Raw genomic sequence first — 16,757 nt, 5'->3', positions numbered from 1 at the left:
CTCAGAAGGGAATGTGGGGCCAGAGTAGCTAAGGCAGCCTGCTGTGGCTCCAACTCCTGCTAGGACTTTGAAGCCACACTCCAGACTTGTGCTGAAGGCTATCCCCAGTCCACCCAGCTGGAAATGGATGCCTGGTCATTCAGGCTGGGGTGACGGAGGCTTACCACATCTCTCCCCAGCATGCTGTTGGCTGCAGACGCTGGCATGCTTGAACCACCCAGTGGGCCACTAGTCTCAGGTGGGCTTTTGCTTTTGACCTGTGGTTAAGTATCCCCAGATGGAGAAACTGAGGCAGAGACGTGCATTGACCTGTCTGTGGTGATGCAGTGAGTCCAGTGGTAGAGCTGGGGTGAGAACCCTGTAGTGCTGCTGCCTCCAGACCACACAGGCTCTGTGGAGTGAAGCTTAACCCCTCTCCCACCATCACATACCTAGTCCTAGAATCCTGTAGTGCCAGGGCATAATATCCCATTAGCCAGGCAGCCAAGAAATGTCTTGAGCTCGCAACTGCACATGGATCAATGCCTGCTGCTCGTGAGCATGTTGTTCATGTCCCCGCCTCTGTGCCCTCCTTACAGAAACAAAAATGCCAACAGCTCCATCCAATCTAACTTGCAGCCAGAAAGCAAATGAGTGGGAACCTATTTTGATCTATCCATATAATTACCTTACAGCATTGCCTCATTTTTTCTCTCTCTTCCCTTTTAACCCTTTACAGACATAATGGTTTTGCAGTCTGTACTCAAGCAGGAAGCCCCTATTTACCAGCTCCAATGAAACGGGCAGGGTCAATGAAGACCATTCTTCCATAGACAAGCTGGCAGGATCTGGGCTGTAATATGCTGAAATTCTTGTTCAGTGGAAGGAATTAAAAAAGCCCTAATGCTTTGCTTGTGTTGCCCTATTAGCTGGGTGTAAAACACCCTCTTGCTCATACTTTCCAATACGTACCATGCAAGGAAAAAGTCTGAGATTGTTGAGACTGACATAGGCAGATCTGGCAGCCTTTGCATGTTTCCTTGGGCTGGGAGTAATTATTTGAAAGTGGGTCTCTAAGAAAAAGAGCCTGTTGCTTGCTATCTGAACATGCCTCTGTTCCGGAAGCATAACATGCTTATGCCAACTCCATGTCCTGAGTGTAAGTGACTGCGTGGGCCTGAGCTGCAGTGCTAGTTTTTGCCCCCTCATTTCTGTCCATCCTGCAGTGGCTCCAGGAGATGAGGACATGTGCTTTGCATACACAACACCCCCTGTACTCATTCATGTGAATCCACTATTGTTTGCCTAGTTACCTGTTAATGTATTCAGGTAGCCATTCAGGTGGCCACAATGGGCATGATGCAGACATTTGAGTATAAAAATAGTTGTGCTCACTGTAATCCACCCAAAGAAGCAGGCTTCCTCCAGTGTCCGGTTCACCTCCAACCAGTAGCAGACCCTGAGCCAATGCGGCAAGCCCTCTGGCTGAGACAACAGGCAATCGCACTTTCAGTTTGGCCAGCACAGGCCCTGCTGCTTGCCTGTGCGAGGACGGTCATACAGGCATGTGGAACTGCCAGCCAGAACCGAGTCCATGCTTGGCTCACTGCTGCTCTGTATCCTGTGTACAACATCTTTTCTTCCCCCTATTCCCTTTGTTCTTAACCACTCCTTCCACTTCATCCCAGCCATGGGTTTTGTGGTTATGTTAAACAAAGGAAATTGGAAGTGCCAGTTAGGTGCTTAATTTGCAGGAATATCTGGATATGGAGATAAGGGTTTAATTCTTAGCAGCCTAGGGAGAAATCAACTCATCTGAAGGACTCGGAGGGAAGCTGAATGAGCTGAGCTTCTGCCCTGCTTTGCCTGATGCCTTTCCCTGTAAATCTGAGATGTGAGCAGGACTTCCCTGTAGTATAGAGCAGTTGCAGAGCTTTCCCCTATTGCTAGAGATCACTGACCCTGAGAATGCTTAGAGGAGCTAATAGACCAGCTGCCATAGTCATTGGTGCCATATTTGCTCCTGAACCAGGCAGCCCACTGATCTAGAGCACATCCCCCCCCTCAGGCCTGTTGTTAACATCTCATTGAGACTTCTGGCTGTGGTGGAGCTCTGTTGATTGGCACCAGCTGGAGATCTGGCACTCTTGTCATGGTCTGGAGCTTGTGTTCTAGCCAAGCATACCTTCCCATGGTCTCCAGAGGTACTTGCTGGAAACGCTCTGTGGTTAAGCCTGCTCCAGTGAAGATAAGCAGACCAACTGCTTCAGGGCATAAGTTGATTGCTGCATGGATCAGGATGGAATTTTTGCTCATGCACAGCATTGCACAACCAACCAGGTGCAGCCAGGAAGAGGTTGGGGTAAGCAGGAGGGCAGGTTACCAGCTGCTAGGAAGTGGGGCAGGTTGAGACTCCTAGGTGGAGCCAGCCTTGAGCAGCTGTGTCCCTCTCCCAAGGAGATCTTCCCTTCCCCAGCCTGCCTTCCCTACCTAATCTACAAGGCCCTGAGCCTGGGAACCAGCATGGCAAAGACAGGTCAGATCAAGATATGAAGCCTGGGGGCAGAGGGCCTGACATGGAGCCCAAGAGGGCATCCAAATAGCACAAGGCTGTATGCCCTGCTGGGAAGGATGCAGGGACTCTGACACTCAGAGAAGGGGTGGTGTTCCTGCAGGGGAGAAATCTGCTCCTATCCTTCCTGGAGAAGATCTCTAGTCCCTGAGCTCTCTCATCCTCAGCATAGCAAGGGTTAAAATGAACACAAGTACAGTTGTACACCTGATAGTGACAAGTAAGCATGCAGATGAGATCACAAACACTATTTTCCAGGTAATTACAAGAGGATGTGAGTGCTAGCACTGGGGCAGACTGCTTGGCTGGCCCAAGAAGTTGGCTGCCCTGACAGGGAGAAGGGCTGCCTGGGGTGGTTCCATGGAGGATAAAGGCTTTTTTATTTGTTTGGGGTGTTTTGTTGGTTTTTGTCAAAATGGTTGTTTCAACAGGAAAGGTTTGGTGGGGGGGGGGCAGAATTTATAAAATAGTTTTCAGATGGTGTTTGGTAACAGTAGTTTGTGGCATCAAGAATGGAGGCATTTTAGATTGCAGGGCAGAAATTCCACCTGTGCTTTAAGTACAATGAAAATGCACAAAACTTTATAAAAAAAATTGATAAAATTTTGAAGGGAGTGTGTTCAACTGATCCACTAGAGTCTAAACAGCCTCCTTGAGCTAGCACTTCTACTCTAACAATGGCAGCAATGGGGAGCTCCAAGTCCTGGGGTAGAATGCCCCTTTGCTGGGTGCTGTATTCACAGAAAGCCCTTGGGGTGCAGGGTCCATTGAGTCATGGCTGCTTAGCGCGCACACTCCTGTAACCAAACTGTTTACACCACAGTACGGTAGTAACCAGGTGGTCTATGCCTCACACTGTTATCTTGGTGCATGTCCATGTATGTACACTTTTGGTTAGCACTAGAGCAGCAGTCTTCAACCTTTTTTCATTTGTAGGCCCTTTTGGAAATTTCAAATGGAGGTGCAGACCCCTTTGAATTGTAAGTGTGGGTATGCGCATACTTTTGATTGATCATAGTCATCTTTTGTGGACCCCTGGGGTCCTCTGGCCACAGGTCGAAAACCACTGTATTAGAGGGCCTATTTGACGGTTGGCAATGCATAGGGGGTGCATGCGGGTGCACGTGTACCCCCTGAGTGTGGTGGGTATGCCCCCTGCAAAAAGGCATCACTACTCGCCCCCCGCCACCGGAACTGCTGGTGGTGTCTGCAGGCAGTCTGTGATTGCTGCTGGCCACCACTGATGCTGCTGATGGGCATCTGCGAGTGGTTCGGTTCACCTCACCCCACCCCACCCCGTCACCGACAGTGCCGCAACTGCCTGCAGGAGCTTCCTGCTTACCACTGCTATGCTCCCACTGCTGCTAGCACCACCGCTGCTTGAGGGAGCTCGCCATGCCCCCCAGCCTCTGGGGGCATGTGTTGTTCATGTATTTGACCACCTTAGCTCAAGATAAAATTAAAATGTCCCCTGTGGTTCTCCTTCCCTGACCTGCTTGTGTCTTGCTACCCCCAATTATCTAGATGTGGCTTCTTCCTGTCTTTTACTCTGGCCTCTGCCAGCCTCGGAGTGGGTAGGTGGGTGTGAAGGAAGGAGTATTGAGATCTCTATTTCCAGCACCCCTTGCTGGTGGTGCTAAAACAGTTCTCCATCTCTAATAGTCTGAGGGAGAATTGAGATCAAGTGACATCTAAACAGCAGTATCTCAGGGACTGCTCACTGTATAGGGAGGCCACTTGATCTCATCTGAAGACTGTTTCCCTCAGACTGGGTGAAAATAGAGGTTCCCTGAGCACCCTGCAGGGGCTGCCATTAAGATGTAGCAGCAAAACTTGGTTCCTGTTTGGTCACTAGAAAGCAACGTCTACCCTGCAGAAAGAAGCATTCACCTGCTGGAAGGCATTTGCTAGTTCAGGTTCTCAACTCCTGGAAATCAGCTCTGTCAGTCACCCTTTCCTAAAGTACCTTCAGTCCTGAAATGTGGGGTCCCAGAGCAGGAGGACGTAACACCATCTCCAGTCAGCTTCTGGAGTCAAAAGCAATTGAGTGTGCAAAGGCAAACAAACTGTTTACAGTGGAAACAGGAGGTGAGAGCATCAATTTATTAAGCCAGCTTAGCAGCAGGAAAGACTTCAGGACCAGCTCATCCCCTGCAGTTGTCTATAGAGAGCCAGGAGCCATGTGTGTGGGGCAGGTCTTACCCTTGCACTCATGCCAGCATGAGTGAGTAAGTGGAGTGCACCACCGTAGTGGCATTAAGGATTGGTGTCAACCGGAAAGAATCAGGGCCACAGAGTCAGCTGGCAGCTGGGGTAGCTTGAGGGAAGCATGGAAAGGCATGCAGCTCCTGTGCAGGGCTGGGTTTCCTCATCTGCCTTGGTTTTCCTGATGATGGAGGAATGCTACTGAGGGTAGGGTTGCCAATCCAAGAAAAATGTTTATTGACACCCAAGCTTTTTTACTGATGTAACCCTTCTGCCAGGCCTTAGATGGCAGTAACAATGGCTGGGTTCAAATTTAGGGGTTTAACAGCAACTATAGTAAAAAAAAGTTTTGTTGTCAGAAGTTTGCAGATTGTCTGTTTTTTAAAAAAAAAAGAAAGCCTTGGGTTGACAGCCCTAGAAAGAACAGTACTGGAGAACTGCAAACTGCCTTCTGTGCAGTGAGGCAGTGAGAAAATTATGCATGTAAATGTATTAATCTGGAGATTTGTCTTTTCTAATCTCCTTGAGCTGCAAACCCTAGTTGAAAGTGTATGTAGATCTGTTCTGGAAATTGGGGATTATCTGCATTGCTGGAGAACTCTGAGTTTCTGGGAATAGTAAAGCCATCACTAATGGTCCTTCTCTTTGGACATGATCCAAAGTCTCTCTTTAAGTGAGATGAACAAGGGTTGACTCTTTGATTTTTCCATCAGTGCATGAATTGAGCACTAAATTGGAACGTCTGCACTATAAATGCACTCCTTAGTCATGTTTTCCTTGGCAGCAGGCTAACCAGGACAGCTCAGAGGAGCCAGCATGCACTGAAAGCAGAGTAGCATGATGAATGAGCCTTCTCAGCATGTGTAACTTTAAGGAAGACTATGTCTCTCCTTAGCATGATGACCTCTGCTCTCCCAAGGCTGGAAGCCCTTGGCCAGGGGCTTGCTACTCCTGCAACCAAGTGAGCATTCACTCCAGCCTTTATTTAAGAAGGAGCTGGGGGCTGTGTGCCTCAGAAACTAGTGAGGCCTGTTCAACATCAGTTAGTTTTCTATGCAGACTAACCCCTCCTTGCCAGCTCCAGGACTGGGCATGGAGCAGAGGCATAGTTCTGTAAGCATGCATGGGGTTAGGGGGAAAGAACCTGTGAGAGCCACCTTGGACCATGCGAGGCCAAAGCCTGACCTGCCATTGCTCTCAGCAGAACGTGAAGTAGTGACCATCTGTGTGCCTAGCTGAGGGCACTTAGGACAGCAGAGGTGCTGAAGGCCAGAAGGTCCAGGTGCTGTGAAATGGCGCTGAGGAGGGGCCTAGCCATTGGTTTCAGATGGGTCCCGGATTTTGCCTGCGGTGTGCTAAAAATGAAGCTTAAGTCCTGCAAACTGATAGGCATGAAGGCCTGTTCATGGCTATGTGGGGTCACCCAGAATGCAGGGGTCCATCCCCCAGTATCAGGCCTTGGTCAGGTGTCCTGATGGTTTTGGCCTTGCAGGCCAGCCCCCAGCAGAGGGTGTTCTACACAGCCCTTCTCTGTTGGTTTATGAATTGTATATGTTCAGGCTTCCAGAGGACTTTGAGACTCCCCTCACATGAAAGTAGTGGGACTTCCTGGGAGCATGGATCGGCATTTGCATGTGTCAGTGGGTTTTATTTCTGTTCTACAGGGAGAGACAGGCCCATAGAGCTGACACTCATCCCTTAGCCCTGGGTTTCCTGATGACTTAAGATAAAGGAAGGACTTTATTCTGTCACCCTTCCGTTTCACTGCGCTCAGCAGGGGTATATGCAGACATGCTAGTGGTAGGCGTGACAAGGGATGGCAATATAATGATGCTTGAAAATCCTAGTCCCTTGTATCCAGTCAGAGCCCTCTACAAAGCAAGTCAGTATCCTCACCCCGATTTATATGCAAGGGAAACTGAGGCACAGGAAGGAGACATTGCTTGCCCAAAGTCTCCCAGGTGGTCGTTGGCAGAGCCCAGGTCTCCTGTGTCACTATTCAGTGCTGTGACCACTTGGCCGCTCTTGCCTTGTTGAACTACAATAGCCCTGTGGATCTGAAAGTCACGCTTCCCCCTCCCTCCCTTTGATCCCGTTGGCTGCTTGCCTTGCCTGCTAACAGCGGTGGCCAATCGGCAGAGCTCGCTGCAAGGGCTGGGCCGCATGTTCCTGCGTGCTCCCAGATGAAGCTTGGGAACGTTCTATTTATATCTTTAAAGAGTCAGCCAGGACACTGCAAGGGACCATCTGGAATAAGTAATGGAGCCGATGTGATGTCTTCCAGATAAAGAAGCTTCTAATTGCCAGCGGGAGAGGCTCCCTGAGTCCCAGTGGTGCTGACTGCCATAGCATAGTTAGCTTGAATGGATGGGATGTGTCGCATGAAATACAGATGCCTGGAGTGGGTGGGTTGGCAAGGTTCTTGTTTGATCATTTTTCCTGGATGTTTTTTTTCCTTCTTGTTTCTGGATTTAATTGGGAGATTTTTGTAGTTGTCCTGGTTTTGCTTATTGTTTGTTTATTGGGGTTTTTTTATCATTTTCCCTTGTGTTCAGTTTTGTAGTTTATGAAAACAGTTTCTGCGTGAATGCGTCATTCATGACACACGTAATCAGCAGGTGGTTCTCTGGGGCTCAGACATATGACAGCAATTAGAAATGTGGCACTTGATCCAGGGAAGGCTGGGAGCCCCTCTCTGAAATGACTGCAGGGTGTACTATGAAAATGTGGTGCTCGCTTTCCATGCTGGGCTTCACATGCTCAGCAACTGAGCACTGAAAAGAAATCTGTACACAAAATCTCTGAGGAAGGGTTGCCATTCCTAACAAGAGCCGCTCTTCACGCTTTCTCTTCTTATTTAGAGGACCTCATCTATAACCAACGCAGACCTGTATGTTGGAGGCCAGTGTCCTGTTCTGCTAGTTGGCATACAAGTAAGGTGTGAAACAGCCCCTACCTCAAAGAACTTCTCACCTAAACAGATACGCCTGTGAGGAGAAACAGGCTTAGAGAGGAGAAGGAGCTTGCAGGTCAGTGGCAGAGCCAAGTTTGCAGTTCAGATCTCCTCCCGCAGTGCTGAGGGAGGGAAGATGCTTTTTTCCTCTTCTAAGAAGGCTCCTGCCACATGTGTTGGTCTGCAGTGGTCCAGTGTGGAGTATGAGCCAAGCCTGTTCATCAAAACCAGTGATTCTCAACCAAGGCTGCAGCACCCTGTGGTGCCATGAGATCCATGCAGGGTTGTTGCAGAATGCCATGCAGTGTTGGCACTGTCAGGAACTGTACGTGATTCATAAGATAAACCCAGAGATTTTAAACATGAATCCATAATGTTAAAAGCATTCTGACCTGTTGTGATCTTTCTGAGTTCTTTGCAACAGAAGAATTGCTCTATTATTTTTCTTTAGTCAAATATCAAGTGAAAACTAAGAGCTGACATTTTCCGGGAGGGGCCTTGAGTCTATCAAGGGATTCCTTGAATCTAAAAATGTGAAGAACCACTGATCTAGAACCACAAAGCTGTTTTCTCATATGTTGGAAACCATAGATCCTCACATTCTTAGGCAGAGGCTGGTTTTGCTTACCCCCTGTGAGTCCAGGCTGGTAATATCATTTTATTACCAAACAAATTTTACTTTCCGCATGTTCTTTGAGTCATCACAGATGCACCACTGGTCTTTTTCACACATGTAATTCTGCAGAGTATTATGGATTAATTGTGTGTGAGTGCACACATACGTGCAAGATGGGGAATTAAACTACTTGCAAAGAAAGAGGAGCCCCAGGCTGGGTGAGAGACTTGGAACTCAGGGCCTGGCCTACTTTGTGCTCCAACTTGCCTAGGGAAGAACACTTCCAAGCACACTCCTCCCCCTTGCACAGGCCAAGCCCAGGAATATGGCAGTGAAGCTTCCCTGGGGGTAGTCGCACACATGCACATACACAATTGCCCCCAAGATTGCTGGCATGCTTGAGAGCAGCACAGATGGACAGGGTCTACTCAGCTGCAACCTTTGCTGGAGACATGTGGAAAAGGTTGTATATGTCCAGAACAGCAACCCTGGAGGCATCGCTGTCATCCTGGGCGCAGGGTTACTTGTGTCTCCACCATTGTGGAACCCTGCAGGGTACGGGCAGGATTTTCAGATATGGCTGTGGGAAGTGAAATTGCAGTCTCCAAGAAAAGACACCCCTGGAAGCAGTGTGCCTTTCAGCAGTGTTGAAGTCAACAGAAGGTGCCCTGTGTTCCTGAAATTGCCCTGCTCTCTGGGGCACTGCATATGCTGGGTTAGGGCTGGGGTTTCTCCAAGCTAAGGCCCTTCCTTTAAAATGACCAGCACAGAGGCATCTCAGTCCCCTACACCGTGCAGGGGATCTCATCCTAGAAGCCTGGCATTAGGCACCAAACCCTCCTTTAAAGAAATCTTGGCCTAAACTCCTTCTCATCTTGCTTTAAGATGAGAGACTTGGGGTGGGACTATGGGAATTAGGAGCATGAGTCACATCGCTTGGGTGGGGGCATAATGGGATAGATCAGGCTTGTTCAACATACAGCCCGTGGGCCACCATGCCCTCCAAGCTATTTTCTGAGACCCGAGGTGCTGCGATGGGAAACGAAAGTAAACACTGTACTTTCATTGGTGGAGGGTGGGGAATGTGATGCCGCTTCCTGTGAGGTCTTTGAATATGGTTTGCCGACCCGCTGGGTGATTAAAAAGTTCATGATCTGGCCCCACGTTCAAAAAGGTTGGACACCCCTGGGATAGATGTTTCTACATCCCTTGTTTTCATTTGTTGCTTGTTTATTCCCCCTTCCCCCTTTGCCTTTGCTCTGTGCATCCTGTTCTGTATTTTCTGCTTGTGTCTCTGCAGTGCAAGCTGTTGGGAGTAGAGTCTGTTTAGCAGCTCTTGCTATTGAAAAGGGACACATGATGTTTGTAATATGAACACCTTAGCTATTCTACACAAGTGCTAGGGGGTTTGGGGGTGCCCCATTTAAAATGCCTTTAAAGGATCTCATCTTCAGAAAGGTTGAGCATTGTCCTTTAAAACATGGCCTCATCAAGCTGTGTCTTGTTAGACAACCGAATTGTTCATTCTGAAAAACCTACACTGATATCTGTACACAAAATAGGAAAGGTTACATCTACATAAAGAGACCTGTGCGTACGAAACATAGTGGGAAATACTGATGCTGAACTCACTCCACTAACCTTTATTCTTTATTTCAATACCTACGGTCAGAGCAAGATGGAGTGGGGGAGTTAAATTTAGCCCTGGTATATATAATTAAGAGCAGCCTACAGGTTGCTAAGCTGGCTGCAAAGTGCACCTGTCTAGTGCAGAGGAGCTGAGCTGGCTAGTCCTACATCAGGGAAGATTCTCTTCCACTTAGTTGAATGTTGAGGGGGGCATTCAAGCCCCAGAGCTGGCTCCTGCTCTACAGTGGCATGTATGCCCATTATACAGACCTGTACTTGCAGACCTGTGGTCATGTTGGGGTGATGGCATGGCTGCTGGAAAGGAGTTGGACACCTAGTATGTCTTTCTGTATATGCATGTAAGTCCCAGCCTGTAACCTTGTCCCACTCATATCATCCACCCCAGTCACTCTGTTCCTTTGCTGCTTTCACTCAGTATGGCCCAGCCTGCTGACTGGGGGCCATCTTGGGTCTGGCAGGCACAGCACACAAGGACTGTGAAGAGCCTTGTGCTTCCCTGGGGATTGTGTTGGCAAGGGGATCCATCCCAAACACCAGTGATAGATTGAGAGTCGAGCTGTGGCTGTATCTGCTTCCAGCTCCCCCTTGGGGAGCAGTTCAAAAGCACCCTCCTACTTTTTTCATTCAGGGTTGCAACACACCATCCCCAGTCCCTGCTAACCAGAAGGTGTCTCCCCTCCACTTCCCATGCCCAGGGAGTTGGGTCTGGAATAAGCTGGAAGAGAGCACCCCTCTGCTTTGGCCTTCTGTGTCAAACAATGCCTCTGGCCTTCTGTGTCATGGCTTGTCTGCCCAACTGACGTCACCAAAGCTTGGGACTGTTAATGGGACAGCAGTCATGACCCAGCTAGTCTGCATGTGCTGCAGGCTACAATAGATCAGGTGCCACATAGCTCTACTTTAGCAGGTCACTCTGCCCAGAGCTCTGCAGCCTGGCCTGTCTCATTTCCCACTGCGAGGCTAGCAGCCTCTTTTTGTAGCACTGCCACCCCAGCCCAGGCCTGTGCAGCAGAGCCAGTTTGCTAAAAAGCACCTTCTTAAAGGACAGCTAAAAGGGCTCTGTTCCCCATGCTGGTTCCATGATGCTTTGCAGATGGGAACCTCTCTGATCCCTTTTATTATGAATGTAAGGATGCTAATCAACACAAGGCTCCTTAGCATCTTTGGGTAAGTGCAATCACTGCAACAGAGCAGACAAGGCAAATATGTCCATATGTGGCAAAGCCCAAGGAGCCAGGAGAGGGTTAAAAACCCTCTGATATTCATCAGCAAAAGAAACTACACACAGCAGCATCTTCTCAGGCAGCCTCAGTACCATGCACAGAAGGAACCTCCTGCTCCTCTCCCAGCCCTTCCTGCTCTTCTCTTTAGGAGAATATCCCTATCTCTGTGAGCTTGGTGCAATACCAGTGGTTCTCCACTTCATTCATTCTTCCTTCAAATCCCTCTTGCTGGACTGCAAACACATGAGTGCCAAAGGCAAATGCCTGTTTCCTGTAGCTTGTCCCAAAGCAAACGTGATGGAAGCTGAATGCAAGCCCGATGAGTGTGGCAGTGTGCAAGCCTGTGGAGTACAGCATGCCCCAGGCCTGCACACTTCCATGCCTTTGCAGGAAGCCAAGAAAGTCTTTCTGGACTCTGAAGCTGTAAAGATTCTTCTGCTTGGCTCAGAGGTTCAGGTCTGGTACTTTCTTCAGGCTGAGTCATCCATCTCCTCTGACTTCTGCAGTGATAACCTGATAGACTTGAAGTTGCTCTAGACATGGATGCCACTGTCCAGAAGGGGTTGCATTTAATGGGCTACTGGCCATGTTCAGGCAGGAAGACTCTGAGAACTCCCTTCTCTTCTTCTCATACTCTACATTCATGCCAACCACTGATGAGCTAAAACTGGGTTAGGAAATAACTCAAAGCCTCCTGCATTTAAAACGTGTTGGGGCCAGATCCTCAGCTGACATAAACCATTGGAGTCCACAGAGCTATGCGGATTTATGCCCCAGACGAGTTTTTGCTGCAGCTATGTACTTAGCTGCACAATGCTCCTGTGATTTCCAGGCTGGGTCTGGATTCCTGGGATATGACCAACTGCACGCACACAAAACATTGCTTGAATCCTCAGTTTGCTCAGTAGGGCGAAACAAAACCCAAAAAAATGTAACACCTGCATTTAAGCTTGAATGTTGTTTGTAGATGGAATTCAAGCTTATTTCCCCTGGAATATTTTGCTGTTGGTTTTTATTCAAGCTAGAGTTCAGAGTGTTCGTGGTTTCTTTTCATTCCTGAGATGTGAGTGATCTTTGTGTGCAGATGGCCCATAAGGGATTAGCAATGTAAGAGGGACTTCCTAGGGTGGCGAATGGCTGCTTTCCTCTGTACCAGGCTCTTCCAGGCTTATTTGCGTCCGATCAAATTCTCTCCTTTGGAAAGAGAGAAACCCCTTGCAAAACCATTGGCATGCTTGATGGTAGCACATTCACTCAATGCTGGGCTTGTACCCAGCAGTTCATTTGCTAACACAAGCCTGCTTTGCACAGTGCTATGATTGAAGGCAGGGTATGTGCAGCCTTCTGAGCCCAGCGCGCCCTGGACTTCTAATTGGTGAGACTAATTTGCTGCTTACTCTCCTGGAGGATGGCCACATGCCAGCATGAAGCCTTGCTGTGCCTGCTGGATTTGTTGCAGAGCTGAGAGTGGTCATTTATATAGTCTTAATGCCTCTGGTCATTACTGAAGCTAACACAGGAGTGGTCGGTGTTGGCGTACTGAAGCAACTAAGGCCAGCGCAGCCCTAAAACTTCCCAGCACCTACAGGGCTTTTGCTGATTGGTAAATTGCTGGAAGGAGGGGTGGCTACCTAGGGACTTGGCTCTAATTACTGGCCTGGGCTCTGGTCATGTGGCCAAAGAGGTCAGACAACAAAAACAAGGGCAGTCTCTCTGACCTCCAGGGCTAGGGACAGACCGAGTTTTATTAGTAGATGTTTTGGATGAGGAATCCAGAAGAAAGATGACAAAGCTGAGATGGAAATACAAAGCGCCCGAGCGAAGGACTAACACTCCAGGGATGGGGGAGAGGCGACTACGTTACAAGCGATACAATGTTAGCCAACTAAGCCTGGGGGGGGGGGATGTGGGAACGGGGGAGAGGAGGGGGTGTTCGTGACGCTGAGAGAGAAAGGAGATAGATACACGCAAACCCGTTACAGTGGTCCGCAATGTTGGAAGAAGTGGCTCAGAGAATGCGTCTCAGTCCATAAAGTCCGATTGCGGGTGTCCTCTTCAGGTGGGGCGGGGTTGTCCGTGGCAGAGAAATCCTCTCGACGTGAAGCGAAGCGGGGGGGTGCAGTTCAGGCGGCAGTGTCCTCCAGGTCCGGTCCGGCAGCGGCTTGTCTGGAGGGGTCGGTATACTGGCGGTCGCCCATGATGTGCTCCACGTAGATGTTGCGGGACCAGCGGATGGTGTCGGACACCATGAGGCAGCGCATCAGGTTGGCGTAGCGGCGGGAAACGCGGCAGGCGCGGAGGACGCTCTCATTGCTGGGGTCCCAGGCTCCGAGTGTCCCCACAATGAGCGCATCCACCGTTACATCGTAGCTGTGGCCCCTCAGGGTGTCGGCCAGTGGGGCATAATTCTCCCGCTTGCGAGCCCGGGTGTTGGTGAAGGCTTGGCGCCGGTTCTCGAAGGGGATGGTGATGTCCACGATCACGATCTTCTTGGCCTTGTGGTCCATGATGACGATGTCGGGGCGCAGCTGGCTCTCACAGCCCAGGACAGTGGGGTTCAATGTGATTTCCCCCGCCCCGGCCGGGATGGCCCACACCAGGCGGTCCTGGACGGCGTTGTGGCGGAGCCGCCAGGCTCTGGCATGCAGCTTGCAGCCACACAGCACGTGGGGGAGGGTCTCCAATGTGTAGCCACACCGTCAGCACCTCTTGTCCCAGTGGCTGAAGCGCACGGCCTTGTTCAGAGGCAGGCAGTTGAGGCGGGCGCGGTGGAGGAAGCGCCAGTCCGCGAAGCGCATGAAGCTCCTTCTGGGCATGAACTGGTTGCTAGCATCCCACTTCGAGGTGACATCGAAGACCTTGCCCTGGTCGGGTTTGACCCTCAGGTCACTGGCGTATTTGTTGCGGACGGCGTCCTTCAGGAACCTCTCCAAGAAGGTCCTCATGCGGGGTGTCACAGTGATGCGGTCGGCGTGCGGGGCTGGGCGCAGGCAGGCTCCCAGCTCCCAGCGCTCCTCGGTCCAGGTACAGGCACAGCCGATGCGGTTCCCAAGGCGGCGCGTGGCATTGCAGGCTCGGCTCCACAGCGAGGCAAAGTCCCCGCCGTCCCAGCTGAACTCGCCCTCCAGTGAGCCGCTGAGGAAAGTGGCCAAGTCTTGTCCGATGGGCTGTCGCCCGATCCTCTTGCGGGCAGTCTTCTCCAGGGTGCTGGCGGCGATGATACTTACCGTGGCATCTGGGCAGGTGAGGAGGCGGACGAGTACACATAAACCTAGCCCCACTTCTTCCCTTGTTGGTGGGGCCTCAGTCTGCACCCAGCCCCACCCAATAGTGATGAGGGAGGGCATGGGGCTGGAACAGGCCCTACACAGACAGGGCACAGGATGGAGCCGCAAGCAGCTAATCCAGGGGGCACGGGGAGGGTGGGGCACGCAGCCCAGGAGGGCATGGCGGGGTGTGCCCCCAGATTTGCATGCAGGCCAGGCCGGTTGTTGCTGTGGGCTGGGGCCGGGCTCTGCTCGGACCAGGTGGTGGGAGCACCAGGAGCAGAGCTACGGGGGGGAAGGGGAGGAGGGCTGCAGGCACCTGAAAATTCACCATAGCCCCCCATAGCCTCCCAGCACCACCACCACCTCCTGGAACACTGTAGCCCAGCTCCCTGCTGTGAACAGTGCAGCGCTGCCTTCCTGCCCCAGCCCACCCTCCCCACCACACAGATCCCAGGGGAGAAGGGGTGGGGGAAGGGGAGAGCAGTGTCATGCTCATCATCGTGAGGAGCTGGGCCCCACTGCATTCAAGTCAGGAAGCAGCGGTGCTGGGAGGGGGCGGCTACGGTGAATTTTTGGGTGCCTGCAGCCCCCACCCCATAGCCCTCTTTCCAGGGCCACAGCCATCTGGCATGAGCACAGCCTGGCCCCAGCCCACAGCAGCAGCTGACCCACCTGGCATCCAGATCCGCCCTGCACCTCCCCTGGATGAGCAGCTCACGTCTCTGTCTCACACCCCAGCTCTGTGCCTCACCCCAGCTGTGCAGGGCCTGCCCCTGCTCCAGCTCCACTCTCCCTCACCACTGCTGCAGCTGCCTGCACTACATGATGTTTAGGGGGGCATGTGCCCCCTAGCTGTGCACACCAGAGGTGGCTGCCATTGTGGGCTGGGATTTGCACCCCAAGCCCTGCTGCAGCTGACCCAGGAGCAGCCCCACATCATGTGCATCCCACACGTGGCTTTGAGCTGCTCCCAGGTGGGCTGCAGTAGGGCTTGGGGCACAAAGCCCAGCCTGCAATGACATCTGCCTCTGCGGTGCACAGATGTGGGGACACGTGCCCCATGGGGCCTCTGTGCACAGTGGTGGGAGCCCTCGGTGCCTCTGGACAAGCTGCCTGGCCTCAATCCTCCCATCACCCATCCGGCCAGGGCCCCACTCGCCTTACCCCTGCTCCTACCTCTGCAGCACTCTGTCCATCACCGTGAGGGTCTTGATCTGGCCCCTGCCCGTTCCCTCCCACATGAATTGACCTGTTGCCTGCCCCCCTGCCTCAAATCGACTCCCAGAGGCTCCAAGATTGACCCTTCCCCACTGGTGTAAGGGAAGGGAGGGCTACTCTAGTGATTTCCCCCTCACCCCCAGCTTCTAGCCTGAGCCACTGCAGGCATGCGCCTGAATTTTTTCAGTCCAGAATGTCTGTTCAGTTACAAACCAGTTCAACCTAGCCAGGTTAGACTGCCCTGCAAAACTTGAATCAATTTAAGCTCAAGCTTTTTAGGTTTTAAACTAAGTATGATGGGGGACGGGGAGGCAGGAGATGGAGAGAGTCTAGAACCTACAAACTGCGAGACATGCAGCAGTACACCCCAGATAAGTGCCCAAGGGGCCCTTTGGGCATCAGAGTGGGGTGGGAGCACCAAAGACACCATTCGGATGGCTCAAGTACCTCTATACTAATGCTAGGAGCATGGGGAACAAGCAGGAACAATTCGCACTTCTGATTGCAGATAATAACTTTGATTTAGTGGGGCTAACGGAAACCTGGTGGGACCCTGCCCATGGCTGGGCGGTACGCATTGAGGTCTACAGGTTGTACAGAAGGGACAGAGTAGGGAGGAAAGGGGGTGGGGTTGCTTTCTATGTAAAGGAGCGTTATACATCTATCCTAATCAAAATGGGATCAGAGGAGGAGAAAGTTGAGGTATTGTGGGTTAGGATACATGGAAGTCATGGGGAAAGGACTTGGTGGTGGGGGTCTGCTACAGACCACCACACCAAGAGGAAGAGCTAGACTTGGAATTCTTGAGGCAGCTCTCAGAGGCCGTACAGTCTAGGGACGTGGTTGTCATGGGGGACCTAAACTACCCTGACATCTGCTGGCAGGAGCAGTCAGCCAAATCCAGCCATTCACGTAAATTCTTAACCTGTGCCCAGGACCTTCACCTAACGCAGGAGGTATACAGTCTCACTAGAGGGAATGCCTTACTGGACTGGGTGTTCGCTACAGGGGAGGACCTGGTAGGGGAGCTGCAGATTCATGGCCACCTTGGGGACAGTGACCACCAATCAGT

At 51.3% G+C, this 16,757-nt stretch overlaps 1 protein-coding gene and 1 long non-coding RNA gene across 6 annotated transcripts in view; one reads left to right on the top strand and one right to left on the bottom strand.

The window, feature by feature from the left end:
* SNED1 (sushi, nidogen and EGF like domains 1) overlaps nucleotides 1-16,757 on the top strand; it is a 79,025-nt gene that overhangs the window by 15,105 nt on the left and 47,163 nt on the right. The gene's annotated exons all lie outside the window — the stretch shown is intronic.
* LOC109315363 lies at nucleotides 162-16,460 on the bottom strand. The gene is made up of 3 exons (XR_002102489.1): nucleotides 16,450-16,460; nucleotides 15,136-15,139; nucleotides 162-2,648 (listed from the first exon to the last, which is right to left on the bottom strand). It is a non-coding gene; the product is annotated as an uncharacterized LOC109315363 (long non-coding RNA).

The sequence above is a fragment of the Crocodylus porosus genome, unplaced genomic scaffold (genome assembly GCF_001723895.1).
Source record: "Crocodylus porosus isolate Cpor-Errol unplaced genomic scaffold, CroPor_comp1, whole genome shotgun sequence".
NCBI lineage: Eukaryota > Metazoa > Chordata > Crocodylia > Crocodylidae > Crocodylus > Crocodylus porosus.
Note: the sequence above shows the minus strand (reverse complement) of the source record. Positions and strands in the feature narration are given on the sequence as shown.